The sequence below is a fragment of the Equus caballus genome, chromosome 29, assembly GCF_041296265.1.
Source record: "Equus caballus isolate H_3958 breed thoroughbred chromosome 29, TB-T2T, whole genome shotgun sequence".
Lineage (NCBI taxonomy): Eukaryota > Metazoa > Chordata > Mammalia > Perissodactyla > Equidae > Equus > Equus caballus.
This window is the reverse complement of record NC_091712.1, coordinates 18569780-18586857: the sequence shown is the minus strand read 5'-3', so window position 1 is coordinate 18586857 and position 17078 is coordinate 18569780. Positions and strand designations below refer to the sequence as shown.

General features: G+C 42.7%; 1 protein-coding gene and 1 long non-coding RNA gene across 23 annotated transcripts in view; one reads left to right on the top strand and one right to left on the bottom strand.

Annotated features, from left to right (window-relative positions):
* The window catches only part of SVIL (supervillin), a 224100-nt gene that overhangs the window by 24013 nt on the left and 183009 nt on the right, over positions 1-17078 (top strand). For all 21 annotated transcript variants that reach the window (XM_070255541.1, XM_070255536.1, XM_070255539.1 and 18 more), the window contains exon 2: positions 16515-16612. The gene's annotated coding sequence lies outside the window, so the exon portion shown is untranslated. The remainder of the gene's footprint in view (positions 1-16514; positions 16613-17078) is intronic.
* Positions 5844-8691, bottom strand: LOC106782739 (uncharacterized). Of its 2 annotated transcripts, none has more exons than XR_011434057.1 (2): positions 8603-8691; positions 5844-8165 (listed from the first exon to the last, which is right to left on the bottom strand). It is a non-coding gene; the product is annotated as an uncharacterized lncRNA (long non-coding RNA). The 2 variants fall into 2 exon arrangements; XR_002804861.2 differs by having other exon boundaries at positions 7436-8165; positions 8548-8679.

Sequence of the window (17078 nt, the reverse complement as noted above, 5' to 3'; positions counted from 1 at the left end):
ATTTCTTCGGTTCTTTACTGCAACTGCTGTTGCTGCCATTACTACCGTGAATGTCTTTGAACCAGTAGAGAGAGTCATCAGCAGAAATTAGTTTAGGGCAAAATAATGACATGAGATGTGAAGACATTTACCTTTCCCTGGAATTTTTCTTCCAATTTTGTAAATTTTGAAAGTTTTTAACCCTACAGAAAAGCAGGAAGAACAGTTTAATGAATCTTGTATTTTTTACCTAGATGTACCAACCGTTATTCACATGCATTTTTTCCCTTGTTGAACAATTTGGACATAAGTTACACACATCGTGAAATTTATCCTTAAAGAAATAATTCAGGCATTTCCTAAGAATAAGGACAGTCTCGTAACCACGATACCATTATCACACTGAAGAAAACTAACATTAGTTCAATAACATTATCTAATATATAGTTCCTTTAAAAATTTTTCCAATTGTCCAAAAATGTCCCTTTATCCCCCATCCACCCCACCCACCCTCCAGCCCCCGCCTTCAGTCTTCATGCGTTTCTTTTGGTTATGCTTCTTTGGTCTCTTCTAATCTAGAATAGAGCTCTTGCCATTTTCTGTTTTTCATGACACTGTCCTTTTCTCAAACTGGACTAGTCGTCACGACAGATGTCCCACATTCTGCGTTTGTCTCCTTGTTTCCTAATGATTAGACTCAGGTCTAATCACTGTCCCGAAGTGATGTTGTGCCCTTCTTGCTTAATCTCATCAGGAGGCGGCTATAATTAGCTTATCCTGATTTGGGTAACTCCCAGTTTGATCACTTCGGTGAAAATCATAAGATCTCTGCCTTTTTAAGGGGACATTATAATTTCCAGGTTCATATTGTACTTTGCCGCAGATTTGGAATCAGATATTTCTCCGTGGAGTCTGGTTTCTTTTCGTGGGGATGGGACTTAGAAATCAAGATCTAGGGGCCGGCCCGGGAGCGCAGCGGTTAAATTTGCACATTCCACTTCTTGGCGGCCCGGGGATCACCGGTTCGGATCCCGGGTGCGGACATGACACCTCTTGGTACGCCATGCTGTGGTAGGCGTCCCATATATAAAGTAGAGGAAGATGGGCACGGATGTTAGCTCAGGGCCAGGCTTACTCAGCAAAAAGAGGAGGACTGGCAGTAGTTAGCTCAGGGCTAATCTTCCTCAAAAAAAAAAGAAATCAAGATCTAATTGATGTGTGTGCTCTGTGTGCCATGTATGCTCTCTGCTGGTGTGATGTCCTTCTGTCTAGGTCGCGTCTGTGCACAGAGCTAGGAGGTAAACGTAAGGAAAAAGGTTTTAGTTCACACTGCTACTCTCCTATTCAAATCCACCTTCGCGGGTCCTCTCACCCTTTTCCCACAATGAAAACCTGGGCTCCCAAGAGGAGTTGTCTCTTTAACTATTTGCTATACGTGACCTGCAATCCTCATAAAAGCGGATCCCGGTTCCAGCACCAATGGCCCTGCCGAGGAAGGGTCGAGATTGCCTGCAGTTGTTTGCAAGCACTAGATGATGCGTTCCTCAGAGTATACAATCAAAGCACTCTGGGCCAAAGTCCCTTGAATTTATTTTCTCTGTTCTTAGAATTTTAAACTGTTACATATTATTCTTATTAAGCAAATATGAGGCTATTCTCTTTTGTTTCTTTATTATTTTGTTTATAAATGCTTCAGATGTTTCCAGGATAAATCATAGTTGAGGTCCTGGTAAGTTTTGTCAGCTGACACATTTATCCATTTGCCCAAGTGAGGCCTGCTCTTTATTGAGCAAACATCGCTTTGTTATTACTGTGACAGTTTCTAGAAGTGGAGAGAAAGCAACAGGTATAAAATTGATAAATTTTGAGGTCTCATTTAAACTTCTATGTCTATTATTTAGCCAGTAAATACAGCCTGAGATGCCATCAGAGTGGATCACAGATAAGCTGTATTCTCTAAAGTTTGGTGTGACGAATTGCTGTCGCTTTCATTCCTATTTTAAAATTAGAGTTGAGTCAATTGCAGCAGGTATTTCTAATCCTAATTTGTAATAAGAATTATATCTAAGAACTAAGTTAGCACTATAAGATTCAAGAAAATATACCGTTATAATAGAACAAAAATAAAATACAGATTTCCAATTATATCTTGAATGTGATAATGATGGGAGGGTCTTGCTCTGAAATGGAACCAGAGGTATAGCTTCTGCAAAGAGAAAAGTCACCCAGAACTTATTAGGTCAGACTTAGAGGTTTACATGTTTGGGTATGAGAATTTCTAATTATTCTTTTTCTAATTAGATTTTTGATCAAGTAATTTGGAATCAAACAACCACAATGTATCAGTTTCCTGTTGCCACTGTAACAAATTGCTGCACACTTAATGGCTTAAACAACACAAATATATTCTCTTACTGCTCTGGAGGTTAGAAGTTCAAAATGAGTCTTTTGGGGCTAAAATCAAGGTGCCAACAGGCTGCTTACTCCTCATGGCTCCAAGGAAGAGTCTGTTTCCTTGTCTTCTTCAGCTTCCAGTGTCTGCTTGCATTCCTTGGCTTGTGGCCCCTTCCTCTGTTTTCAAAGCACATCTCTCCAGTCTCTCTTTCCATCCTCATCTCGCCTTTCCCTCTCTAGTTAATCTCTCTCTGCCTCCTTCTTTTAAGGACACTGGAGATTATCATGGGCCCATCCAGATAATGCACGATAGTTTCCCCATCTCAAGTTCCCTAAGTTTATAATATCTGCCAAGTCTGTGCTGTATTAGGTAACTTTCACAGGTTCCAGGCATTAGGACATGACTATCTTTTGGGGGGCCATTATTCGGCCTACCACACATACCTTTTTCCTTTTGACCATGAATATTTATGCAGGCTGCATTAGTTCTGGCTGTACTGCACATCTCTTTGGGAAAGTGGCAAATTGAAGAGAAAGTGCCCCTCCCCCCCCAATTTTCCTTTAATTACCAATATCCAGGGATAAAGAACTTCCAGCACTTCTTGGTTTATATTATGTGTATTCAAAAAAACAATTGTGAAGCTCTCATTCCTAGTCTCCTTACATTTCAAAAGGTAATGATACTTTAACAGTTGGTACCACATTTATACGGTTTAAAAGGACCATTGTAAGCATCTCAATTTAGATGTAAAACTAGTACATAAGTGAGGCTAATGGTTTTTAACAAATATATTAAACATTAAAGTAGCCCTCCCCACCAGGACTCCTGAGAAGCATCTGTGCATGTTTTTGGTGTTTGGAGGTTAGGCCTCAGGCACTCTGGGTTATCCTCGCCAATGGAGGAAATGATGGCGGGAGCAGTGACACTGAACAGGTGCCCGAGTGGCCAGCACTGGGTTGGGTGTGGGACACAACCATGGCTCCCAGCTCCATCCTCTTCTCTGTGAGCTCCAGCTTGCATTCTGTTCCTGTAATCCCCCTCACTCCTTTCCACTGGCCCTTTCCCCATCCTGTTCCCACCCGCCTCAGAGACCTGGGCCCGGGAGATCATGCGGAGGAGGGTTTTATGCTTTGCGTATGTCTGTTCTCCAGATCACCTGGCTCAGGAAGAGAGAGGAGGAAGTGGCAGTAATTGCTCGGCCACTGTCTACCAGGCACTGTGTTAGGGGCTCTGACAAGGACCCTGTAGGGAGGCAGCTGTGCCTGTTTTATGTAAGTAAAAGGAGGAAGAAAGATGAACCCCTCAGGGCTGCCTGACTCTCCTGTTCCTGTGGGTGACCATTTGCTCCATTCGCTCTCATGAGCTTCCTCTAGGATTTAGGACAGCTTTTCTGACTCCCTCCACCTTCGACCGTGGTGGTGGGATTGGCCATCCTGGCATTTGTATCCTCACGTGTTTATTTGTTCACACACCCCCCTTCTCTGTGCAAAGTGCTGTGCTAGGTATAAGGGGTGCAAAGAACAGGCCTGGCCCTGCCCTCATGGAGCTTTCAGTCTAGAAAGAGAAACGGACATGAGCAGCGAGCCAGGAAATCCAGGATTACAAATGGGTTCCATGCTCCAAAGTGTGCTGTGGGGAATGTGGGGGAAGGAGAGAAACCTAACTTGAACTGGGTGAGCAGGGGGCGCTTCTTAGAGGAGGTGCCACTTAAGCTGATATCTGAAGTTGGAGGAGCAGCCGGGCCCATGAAGAGTGTTGCCAGCAGCACCAGCTGCGTGTGTCAAAGCCCATGTGTATGTGCATGCACAGCACACGTGGAAGCCCATGTGTATGTGCATTCACAGCGCACGTGGAAGCCCATGTGCATGTGCATTCACAGCACACGTGGAACTTCAGTGCACCTTGCTGGGCACACATCCTCTACCCTCTGCTTACAAGTCCTTGAGGACAGAGACAGTGCATTTGTCACTGTCCTCCCAAAGCTGAGCGTGTTTTGTGAATGAATGATTAAATCCCCAGAGTAATATTATTAAGTTGTATCTTTTATCCTGGCTTCCTGATTTGAAGAATTTGTGTTCTAGGATAACCCTTGATATTCCTTCAAATTAAAGTGAACAATAGTTAATTTTTCAATTTCACCAGTAAATGATTTTCTTGGTTGTGGATGAAGAGAATGATTCAGGGAAATGATCAATAACCTGAAAAATTAACCTTTAAATGGAGTGTGGTGAACAAATAATTGAGAACCTGGTCTATATCTACATCTGTGTTAGGTGCTTTGGGAGATTAAAAAAAGGAATGTGAGAAAATATAACCCCTGCTAGTGAGAGAGACGTGGTAGAAACATTTCAAAAGTCTTGTCAAACAACATATTTTATGTCGCAATTTAGTGCATGCTCAGTTACTCAGTAAATGCACACACAGAAAATGCTATGGCTAGGGAGTGGTGTGAGCCCTGTGGGCCTGGAAAACTTAATGGGAAATCACAGATTTGGCTGTGGGCAGACTGATTGTAATTTTGGGGTGGCAGACTGGGGGCCTAGCCCACAGAATCAGGAAATGCCAGTGAACTGCGATGTTAGTCTTCATCTGTCCGGGCTCCTGTAACAGAACCGTAGACAGAGAGGCTTATGTAACAAACTTTGATTTCTCACATTCTAGAGCCTAGGAAGTCCGAGATCAAGGTGCTGGCATGTCCAATGTCTGGTGACGACCCACTTCCCGGTTCATAGGACAGCTGGCTGTCTTTTCGCTGTGTCCTCACGTGGTGGAAGGTGGGAGGGAGCTCTCTGGGGTCTTTTCTCTAAATTGAAGTATAGTTGACACAGTATTATGTTCGTTTCAGGTGTACAAGTGATTTGACATTTATATAAATTATGGAACGATGACCATAAGTCTGGTAACCATCTGTCTCCATACAAATTTATTACAGTGTTATTGACTGTATTCCCTATGCTGCATATTACATCCCCTGACTTATTTATTTTATAACTGGAGGTTTGTACCTCTCAGTCCCCTTCACCCAGCCTCTCATTTCCCTCCCCTCTGGCAATCCCCAGGTCTCTGCATCTATGAGTCTGTTTCTGTTTTGTTTGTTCATTTGATTTCTTTTTTAGATTCCACATATAAATGAAATCTTACAGTATTTGTCTTTCTCTGTCTGCCTTGTTTCACTTAACATAATACTTTCTAGGTCCATCCATGTAGTGCAAATGGCAATATTTCATTCTTTTTTATGGCTGAGTAATATTCCATTGTGTGTGTGTCTGTGTATATGAACACACAATATCTTTTTTATCCATTCATCTGTCAATGGACACTTGGGTTGCTTCCATGTTTTGGCTATTGTAAATAATGCTGCAGTGAACATAGGGGTGCATGTATCTTGGAAGTCCTAGCCACAGCAATCAAACAAGAAAAAGAAATTAAAGGCATCCAAATTAGAGAGGAAGAAGTAAAACTGTCACTGTTTGCAGGTGACATAATACTTTATATAGAAAACCCTAAAGACTCCACCAGAAAATGATTAGAACTAATAAATTCAGTAAAGTTGGAGGATACAAAGTTAATATACAGAATCTCTTGTGTTTCTATACACGAATAATGAGCTATCAGAAAGAGAAATTAGGAAAACAATCCCATTTACAATTGCATCAAAAAGAATAAAATACCTAGGAGTAAATTTAACCAAGAAGGTGAAAGACCTGTACTCTGAAAACTATAAGACACTGATGAGAGAAATTGAAAAAGACAAAAATGAAGGGAAAGATATATGGTGCTTATGAATTGGAAGAATTAATATTATTAAAATGTCCATACTACCCAAAGCAATCTACAGATTCAGTGCAATCCCTATCAAAATACCAACAGCATTTTTCACAGAACTAGAAAAAATAATACTAAAATTTGTATGGAATCACAAAAGACCCCAAATAACCAAAGCAATCTTGAAAAAGAAGAACAAAAATGTAAGTGTCACACTGCTTGATTTCAAACTATATTACAAAGCTGTAGTAAATCAGTGGGGTATCTTTTATAAGGGCACTAAACCCATTCATGAGGGCTCCATCTAATCACCTCCCAAAGGCCCCACCTCTGATTACTGATACCCTGGGGATTAGGTTTCAACAGATGAATGGGGTGGGGAGGGCACGAGGATTCAGTCTGTAGCAGTAAACATGCGGGTTCAGGAGCACACCTGACAGTTACCTCCTGCGGGCCTCTGCCTTTGCCACTGACAAGATTGTTTCTTGGGGCCACTGAGGAATTCCAGATGAGAGGAGAACAATCCATGTTTCAGGGCACTGTTACCTGCAGGTGGGTCCAGGGATTCCCCACTGACGTTTCTCTGCACCCTTTCGAGGCCACTGATGCCTGGACTCTTCACTTAGCAGGAGTTGCCTGGCTGGGTCCACGTGTCCGCCCCACTGGCCCCACACTGGGGTCTTTGTTCTGAGCCCAGAGCCAGTGGCTGCTGGAGTGCATTTGGAGAACTGACTGACAGAAGGCCTGTGTTCTGTCCTCTTGCACTTTCCCTGCTTCACTTGTCATGAATGAACATCACATGAGTGGAGCAAAGGAATGCATTTGGGGTGGAAGATGCGGTTTTCAAGAGGGGGGCTTCTGACAACAGGTGGCAGAGATGGCTGAAGGGCTGCCCGCTCTTTATCAGCACAGCCAGCCCGTGAAGGGGAAGCGCAGACGTGCTCAGTGTCTGGTATTTGACCCCAAACTGACCCAAGTTAACTTCAAATCCAATGTTAGAACAAAACCTTAAATAACTGAACCCAGAGAAATTTTAAAATATTGATGAAAAACCATGAAAATGGGGAAAGAATCATGGATCTGTTTTAAAATTAGAATTTTTTTTTCCTTTTTACAAAAACTAAGCTTTCTCTTTTTCCCGTACTAAAAATAAAGGCCTAGATTATTCACATTACCCCGAAGCCTGTGTTGGGCCCTCTCACAATTTTGCAGTATCTTTATTAAGATCCTAATATCCAAGGTTTTGGTTTGTTTTTTTTTTTTTTAATAGGAAAGTGAAAGGAAATATGATTTATCTGCTTAATGAATATTTATTTGTTAGTCAGCCTGTCAAGTTCCACTAGAATCTGGGCCAGGAATCGAGATGAGTGAGACGCCGTCCCTGTTCCTAGGGTTTGGGTTCTGCCGCAGGAGGCGGACGTGCAGAAAACAAGGTGTCAGTGGGGAGCTGGAAGTTGGAGGTTTGTAACCAGGAACAGGAGCAGCCCAGAGGTAGCCCCTGAGGAGGTGACATGTCTGGTGAGGAGATTGTTCACAGATAGTACATTTGAAAGTCAGGAAAGATCAAAGGTCTGTGAGCTTTGTCAGTTTGAGGATTTATTTTCAGTGTCACCGTAGTAAATTTTAAACTGATGCCTGTTAGGATGGCCTAGTTTATGAAATGGAATAACTTGATTAATTATTCCTACCACATCTGAGAGACCTCATCAGCATGTGGTCTGAGTTCACGTCCTGATTCCGCCTACAGCTGCACACAGCATCCGGGGAGCAGTGTCTGAGCCAGCGCAGAGGCAGCGGGCCGTGGTGGGCGGCTGCCGCATGGGCCGCTCCAGTGGTTCATCTTAGCAGAATCCAGTGGGGAGGTCGGCGTCTCCGCTGGTCTCCGAGGGATGGTTCCGCCCTGGGTCTCTCGGGATCACAGAGTAGCACCTGCTGTCTCCTGTGGAGAAGTCTTCATGAGGCTTCAGCCTGGGACGGTTCACAGGGAAGCACCTTCGTTGATTACTTTTTAAGTTGCCACCATGTCCTGTGTGATGTGATAGAAATTTTTTAAAAGCATTTTATGTGATTTTTCAAATTTATTACAATGTCACAATATATTAAAAGGTCATTTGGAGGCTTAGAATTAAACCATTTACTTATAAGATTTCAAATAGCAAATTAGAACAATTTTCTGCACAACAGAAGTGACCATTGTATGGATGTCTTTGTGAATAATCATTTCCTGTCCAAGTGAGGAATCTATTTTACAGGAATTGGTAACTGGGTACATTATTAGATATAAAATTGTTTTCATATTTAAAAAAGCAACTGTCTTAAGTTTCTTAGGAAAGATTGGGGTTACACATCTCTCCCCTCCCCAACTCAAACTAGCTTAAGCGAAACGTGGAATTTGTAGGCATACACACTAGGGGAATCCAAGGATGACGCTGGCTGCAGACGGGGCTCAAGTGCTCTGTGTACCTTGGCCTCATTTTCTCTTGCAGTGGATGGGCCTGAAAGATGGCTGCTGGCGGCTCCCACAGCTTCCACCCAGAAAGGAAGGAGGGGCGCCCTGTGTTTGAGCTGAGGCGGGGCTGGAGGGTGGAGAAGAGGGAAGTGACAGTACCCACGTGTTTACTCAGACGCATTGTCTCCCTCCTCTGTCAGGTGAGCTTTGAGGTTATGGGCTAAAGTACAGTGCTTTTCAGACTTGTTTTTATTTAAGTCCCCGAATAGCCAAGAAGAACGAACTCATGCTAATAGGGGTGTGAGTGTAGGGGGAGCAGCCAGATATTGCCTCCCATAAATAATGGAGGCAGTATGAATTTCTTCCCTGCTCTAGAAGCTGCGGGAGGGGATCCACTGAGGGGATGCCCAGAACTCTCCCTGTGACTTTCTCAGGCTCCTGTTGGTGGAAAGATTTTGCAAGTGTGTCTTCTTGGTGAGAGGGTGTCCCCGTTTTCACGTGGTAGGTGAGAGTGTTTTCGGGGAAATCCTCATCAAAGGGCTTTCTCAGTAAAAGACGTGACTGGTGATGGCCTTCGTTTTACTGTGAGTTTCCGTCATGCATAAATGAAGCTGGAGCCCCAGCCTTGCCAGGGGCACCGCTTCCTTTTCATCTCAGCAGCTTTGTCTGACACAGTCAACAATGTGTCTTGGCAGGATATCTGTTAAGAAGCCCGCATTCCGAGCCCCTGTTATTTTAGGGGCATTAATTTACATCGGCTATGTTTTACTCTTTCCTGTGTTGTCTTTTTTCTTTTTGAAGAAAAATAGCGCTTCGTCCCTGAGTTTGGAGACCTCCCTTCCTTCGTCCTTCCTTGGTGAGCCAGGGCCCGTGAGTGCGCAGTGAGCCTTTAAAACCCCTTTCCAGGTCCTTACAAATTTGTCTGAGGGGAGGGTTTACAATTCAAACCACTGTTCAGTTTGTTGGGTTTGTTTTCTTTGGAGCTCACCGTTTTCACCAGCCCATCATGCCCCGAGGAAATAGCGCAGTCCATGTTCTCCGGAAGCTTCCACGTGGGCCTGCCGGTGCCCTCAGGTGACGCAGGCCTGGACCTGAGCTGCCTTCTGCTCCCTCGAGTGGAGATTTGGCCCCATCTGGCTTCACATCCAGTGTCCCTCCGTCACCGCTACCACTCACTAAAAAATTTAGCAAATCTTGCTGAGAAAATTCTCCTCGTCCATTTGGCCTCAACATGTCCTGAGCTATTGTTAAAAATATAGCAACTGAACAGCAGTCGTTCAATTATTAAAATCCCTTCTTTTGTTCAGCTATCAGACAAAGAAAAGGGCCGGGTGGAGTCCGGCCTGTCGACCAGTTGTTCAGACTGGTCTCTTGGGCACAGTAAAATGCAGAGTTACGGCGTCACGCGATGAGGTGCTGTCACAGCCGGGCTGGCGCCTGTTTGCTCTGACAGGTGCAGCCACACCGGGCACGGAGCTTCACCAGCTTGTCGCTGGTTAGGGCCGTTTTTCTGTCCATCTTGATTCTGAAACGGAGCTTGAGGAAAACTTGGAGCAATCTTGATTCTGAAACGGAGCTTGAGGAAAACTTGGAGCAATTTTTAATTTGTATGAATGTGCTTCCCATAGTCTGCATCTAGCCACATAGACTGCTTTTTAAATACAAAATACGGGGTTTGTTTCCCTTCAAAAGAGTGAGAGGATTCAAGCAGCGGGGTTTTTTCACAGAAAACATCAAGGTTACTCACCGTCTGAAATTACCAATTCGCATTTTAAATAAGCAGCTCCCACGTTCTGTGTAATTGAACTTGGCTGCTGCTTCTGGCTGTTGAAGCCTTTATTTTTGCTGCATCTTCTTTCCTAGGCTGTCTTCATTTTTGTGGAACCCAGGGCCTCTTAGCCTCCAGCAGAAGTTGTTCTCTAAGCCCCTGGGATCCTGACTCACCTGAGTTTCCTACTTTCTGCCCTCGGAAATGCCAGGAGGAGTGCGGTGTATGCACAAGAGGGACCAGCCTGGCTCCACAGCAATTCCCAGCCCTTCTCTCTCATTGGAGCCGTCTTTCTTCCTGAATTCACAGCTACTCCCCAAACACCCAGTTTCCTTCTAATTCTGCCCGTAAGGTTGCTTAGTTCAAGTGGGTTAGGATGTCAATCTCTCACCTTGAGCTTTCCCACAAATGCCAAATTCCTCTTTAGTTTTCCTTTTGCCCTTTGGTTGTGTGAAGAGAGCCTTAAATTGTATTTTGGGACACACTTGTGATTGCTAGCATAACTATATTAACCGTAGGCGCAACAGGAGCTATGTTAAGCTTCGTTGTTCCCTTCCCTGTTCTCGCAGGTGTGTGCCTTCCTCCTGGGGTGCAGTAGTCACCCAGCGCGATTCCCAGGGCTGTGTGTGGGATGGGGGCAGGTGGTTGCTGTGGTCTTCCAGGAAGTTCACTGGGCTGCTTAGCCTGTCATAGCATCTACAAGCGGGAATTTTAATTATGTAACGTTGATAATATATATTATATATATATGTATCAGTCACTCTGTGGCTTGAAGCGCAACACTCCATCTCACAGGCTTGCCCTGCAGTGGGGATAATATTTAATGGCGAGGGGAGATTTGAGTCGGGTTGGTGATGAAGTTTGAGACCAGACACATATATTCCCATCCTTGTTTCAGTAGCAGCTACTGGTATTCTGGCTTTTCTCACATTTGAAGTCATCCTATTTAGGAAGAATGCTTTGGGGACTATTTCTAGGGAGGGAGAAAGGTCTGGAATGCACAGGTGTCTTGTGTTTGTGTAGTTGTGATAAACACAACAGCCTGGTCCTAGACCGCACTTGGGTCCACAACAACACGCTCCTCTCCAGGGACGGCGCTGCAGGTCTCATCTTTCTATGCTTCTCTGTGACACCATCCCGCCTGGTGTCCAGGCCTCTCTTGCCTCCTGCTTCTCCAAGTATCTCTAGGAAAAGAATGCCCTTTTCCTAAGATATTGAACATTTTTATTAGAACAACCAGCCGGTGAGAATGTACTCGGTGATGTCTTTACAATTGAAATTTTCTTTGCTGTGAATGTGTGTGTGTGTGTGTATTGAGGGAGAGAATCTTCTAGACTGTTTTGTTTTTTCCTTCTTCTTCCCTCCCTGCCTTTCTTCTCTGCACCCCCCAAATACATACACAAAACAGAGGTCCTGTGCGGACTCTGCAGCTGCCCTGCATGGCTTGAATCCTGGTTTGGCTGTGACACCTGGACAAGTTGCCTAACGGTTCTGTGTCTCAGTTTACTGATCTGTCAAATGGAGATAAGGACCCTTCCTGCCTCATAGGATTATGAGTTTTAAATAAGTTAAGACATGGAAAACACTTTGGGGGCCTGGCGCTATGTCACTGTCAGTGATCATTAAACACAGTCATAAGGGGCGTGTCTATTCTGGAGGCAGGAAAAAGGAGTTCAGAATGCTGCCTTCTGGAGTCTTAGTGTTTCTGTATCTTCATAGTAATAAAAAAATCCCTGGTCATAGTTTTGGGCGGAAAGGGTCAGCTTTAATTAGAGAAAACGTCTAATGCAGCCTCCCCCAAAGTTCAGAGAAGGTAGAAAGTTATTCTATTCTGAATTTAGTAAGAAAAATAGTAATAACTAACCCCCGAACGTTTTGTGTATGCCAAGCACAGTGCTGCATGCTTGATACCTACAGCTGTCAGAATTGTGTGGGTTTGTTCCTCTACCCGTTTTACAGAAGAGTAAAGAGGTTTGGAGAAGGGAGGAAGCTGCCCGAGTTAGGAAGTGGCCGAACGCCTCAGTCCGAGGCATCCCTGAGCCCACCTGGCCCACCTGCTTTTATGGGGTAGGGTGTTCTGCCTCGCTCATGCCTAGAAGGCTGCTCAGCTTTATCATCTTAATCGTCTCATCTCTTAGAGTCAAAAGTAAGTCTAGGAATGCCTTTCCTTTTAAAGGCAGGTTTAATGTTGAGAAATATCTGCTTCTAAGTCAATTGGCTGAAAATAAGGAGCCAAATTCCTGACTTCTTGTTTTCTGTGGGTTGCTCAAGCTTCCCTGCACAAAAACGTCCTTTCGATGGCCCTGAAACCACCAGGGTTCTTCACGGAGGTTGACGGCCGCTCACCTGAGCAAGCTGGAGCAGGGTTCCCTGTCCTTGAGCTCCCTGTGCTACTGGCTGCTCACTGCGTCCCTTCCAGGAAGGGCCAGAGGGCTCTTCTCATCCCTTGGCGTGAGTCTCAGATTTGGGAGCTGGTTTCGAGCTTACTCTTCTTCTTGTCCTTAGACTGCAGCAGTGAAACAATCCGGGCGTCTGCAGTAGAGCCTGGCAGGTGTTCCACATCGCTGTCCCTCTGCATCTGGTGGCTGTGGGGAACCGGGGCCTTGTTGTCCTTCCTGGAGAGAACTACTAGTCACATCTTAATCCTGAGCCATACATTTATACTGATTTGAGAGATAAATGAGTCTGACAGCAAGACTGAGTCAATATTCTTGGTCTTGACCTTTGAGACAGAATTAGTAAACAAACTAAATCATAAATTGTTTATTTTCTTGGTCATAGAAGCTGACAAGTCCCTAATAAATGAATCTTTAAAAATTATTTATTATCCCACATAGTTTAAGTGTTCATCATCAATTATTTAGACCACTAATATTGTTACCCATTTGGAAAGTAAAAGGAAAAATATCTTTCTACTATAGAATGTTGCAATTTTATTTAATGGAAAAATATCCTCTTATTTTTCTTATTCTTCTGGAAGAAAATGTTCCATTAAATAATTGAAGCTTCTAAAATGAAGCCTTGTGTTTTTATCATACTAGAATAGCTTTCATTTTCTACGTGAATGTTAGAGAGCCCTGAATATTAACTATTTTCATGTAATAAACATTTTGAACATAGGGAAACTCAGCCAACTTGATTGTTCTCAGGTGAAGTTCAGACCATGAATTATACAGAACTACAGATAATTGCAGGTGATAAAACCAATCACAGTATGCAAATCAGCAACTATTAGAACCTCATGGAGCTTTTTCCATGGTTTTGTTCAAATAAAATAGGATGGTAAAACTGGAAACTTAATTATGTAATTCAGGATGCTAAATGCATTATTATATTCTCACACTTTTTAAAAGAATTGGGACAAAATAGTCATTTGTAATTTTGTAATCTTTGCTTTCATTTTGTATAAAACAAAATATAAAAATGTGTTATTTTTGAGGATAGAGGGGCCAGCTAGAGACGTGACGTCCCTGAGTAGTTCATATTTCGGATCTGAAGTTTCCGCTTCTAAAATGCATGCTTGGCTTGAAATGATAGATAAATACCCTCCATATTACTGATTTATACTTTAAAAAATTCTTTCTGAAAATTCTACAGCAGGTCCTTGTTATTCGAGGATAATTAGAACCAGAAAAAGGCCATTTGAAGTGAATCCACTTAAATGAGGACCAAAATTTCATAATGTAATGAAAAAAAGCTTTGGGATTTTATCTTGCAAAAAAATAAACTGAAAATTATGAAAATAAGTTTATTTTAGTTTATAGTCAACAAAATTTAGATTATCATTTTGACCATGGCTGTCTCTTAGAATGAGCAATGGAAAATCAACTGTTGATGGTTTTGAGATGAGTAAATCTTTGGACAAAATTGTATGATCGTAAATTGTGGTACTTTTTAAATCACATGTGACATTTACATCACATCTTAAAGATGGCCAGTTTTTCAAAAATATTCCAGGTCTTGATCATTTTCCTTTGGGGTCTTTTCTATTCTTTAATATTAAACTCATTCCATATTGAAATCCCTAGCTTGCCACCAACTTACAGTTTTTCTCTTTAATGATTGTCTCCTCCTCAAACTGCTTAGTCCCCGTCTGCCATTGTTTTTACCTGTTATTGGGGAAGTTCTTTAATGTCATTTTGATTAACCTCCTGAAATTCTGTTTTGGGGGCAGGATTTGCAGTTTCACTTTGCAGTGGACACACATCATTTTGTGGGAAGTACAGGACACTAAGAGACATGATCGGGTGTAGCTGCTGATGGTGAACAAGGATGGAATTTTGAGTGGGAATTCAAGTCATAAAATGGTTGATTATTAGGAAATATTTTAGTGTTTTGAAGGCATGCTTCCCTGAGAAAGATCCTAACTGTCCAGGGATTTGGATGCTGAGTGATGACAAGGACCCTCTGACTTATTTGCATGAATCCATTGCCATGGGCTCTGTAGAAAAGAGGACAGATTTATGAGTGGAGAGATCCCAGTGCTGGTCTTGGTTCTGCCAGTGAGTAGCTGTATGATCATGGATGAGTCACTTAATTTATTTTGGTGTAAATTTACTAAGCTGTAAAGTGAAAAGGTTGAACTCAAGTCCCTTTTGGTCACAAGCTTCTGTAATTCTGAAGTGTTGGATATTTTAAGTCTGGCCAGAGCTACATCACTCTGTTTTCATAGAGTCCTAGAGTTTAATAGTCATCGACCAACTCCTTCTTTTAGTTTATTTGCACTGTATATGTCTATGGAGATATATAGATATATCCCTCTCTCTCTCTTTATAGATATATGTATATATTTACATATGTAAAATTTTATAATTTCTGTAGCTATATCTATATGTCATCATACTTTTGATAAAGTTGTGATCAGCACTTGGGTACAATTTTAACTTCTGCTCTTTCCAATAGTGTTCTAAGTGTTTGCCTATATATTATAATCTTAATGTTTCTCTTTTTTTCACATTTATCTGATCTAATGGCTGCCTCATAGCCCATTGGGTAAATCTGTTTTAATATACTTAAATATGTCCTGACCACTGGGCCACTGATCATCTGTGTAGTTTAGAGTTTGGGGGTTTTTTGGGCCATGTTGCCGTAGACATCCCTGTAGGTAGACAGTTTTGTGAAGAGCTTCTCACACGCACGCACAGTTCTCTGTGCACTTCGGTACTTCAATGCCTTTTGCTGCTGCTGTAAACAGGAAGACACAAACTAAGGCGAAGCCTCTGGTGAATGAAGCGGTGGGAGGAACAAGGAAAACTGAAAGAACATTGTCTTTTGCTCTGCCAAGCAGGGCAAATAGAGACCCTGGGGGGTGTGGCGTTAATCACAAAGGAAGCAGGGAAGGAGACGGAAAACCAGGGTTCTGAGTGCTGCCCCTGCCACACCACACCTAGTGTTTGGACACCTGGGGGGGCCGGTGACCTTTGGCTTCTGAAGTTGCACTGTCTGGTCCAGAGAACAAAGCCATCAGTCACGGCCAGAGGGAAGACGGTCTCAAGGAGCAGATGTGGTCACAGCAGTAAAGCATCCACAACCTGAATTAGCTAATCCTACATTATTAAAAATTGCAGCACTTTTCATTTTGATTCAAGATCTTGGAAATTTTCATTGCATCCTTGGGAGATAATAATTTGTTCATCCGTTATAATTAGATTTGCTCCCTCTCATTGAGATAAAGGAAGCATAATTGACACTTTTCCCTTCCTACTTGCAGTGTCTACTGTGGATGGTCTGTGGATGTTGTTGCTTCCTCTGCCTGTGTGGGTGAACTGTTTGCAATGCTTGTTTGACATAACTTGCCACAATACTGAGGTGGTTATTGGGCAAGAAAGGGAACTGTGCATTGCTGAAACTGGGGGTAACTTGGTTGTTTACAGTCGCTGATGGCAAATGTTTCAAGTTAAGTCAGATTAAAGCGGATTCAATCAAGTGGTTTTAGTCATGATTTAAATTACCAAGTAGAGAAAAAAAAGAGAGTCATAGAAATTGTGTGTCAATTTCCAATTCCACTGTGCTAGGTCGTATGGGAATGAAAGATATTGATAAAGGAGGATGTACTCTAATATTTTCAGAGGTTAACTGAAGCACAGACCTCACATATGTATTTCTCAGCTTTGAAAGTTACATCCAATAACTTTTAAAACTTTTTTTTTCTTTTCCAGATTCTAGCCACATTGGAGACTGGTTGTTTTCCAAAACTAAAGGAGAAGCCCATGAAGGGATGGTGAATTCTTTTTGAGTTTTGAGTAACAAAATAAAGGTAATTATTGATGCTTTCAGAATACGTTTGCAATACGTTGTGGAGGCCAGCTGCAGTGGTAGCAAACAAAACACAGAGTTTTGGGTATTTTCTCTCACAAAAAAAACCTGGTACTTTCCTGATTTAGTAATCTGATTTTTTTTTTAAACAAAACTTAGCATATTCTTCTTACGTAAGCTTTTCCAGGTAGGTATACATGAGGATGAAGGTGTGACCCAGCTAAACAGTTTACTCCTTTTCTTAGCCTGGATCCCTGGCCACACCTCCCTTGCCTGTGCTGTGTGACATCCCCACATTAGAGAGAGACTGAGAATTCCCAAGATTATAAGTTATAGAAAGACAGCTACAGTGTAGGGGGCTCATTTTAATCACACATAAATTTGATAAAACTTAATGACCAGCTTCCCTATCACCTTCCCGGTCCCAGCTAATTTAAGACCCATGACAACTGAGGGCCTCACCTTGT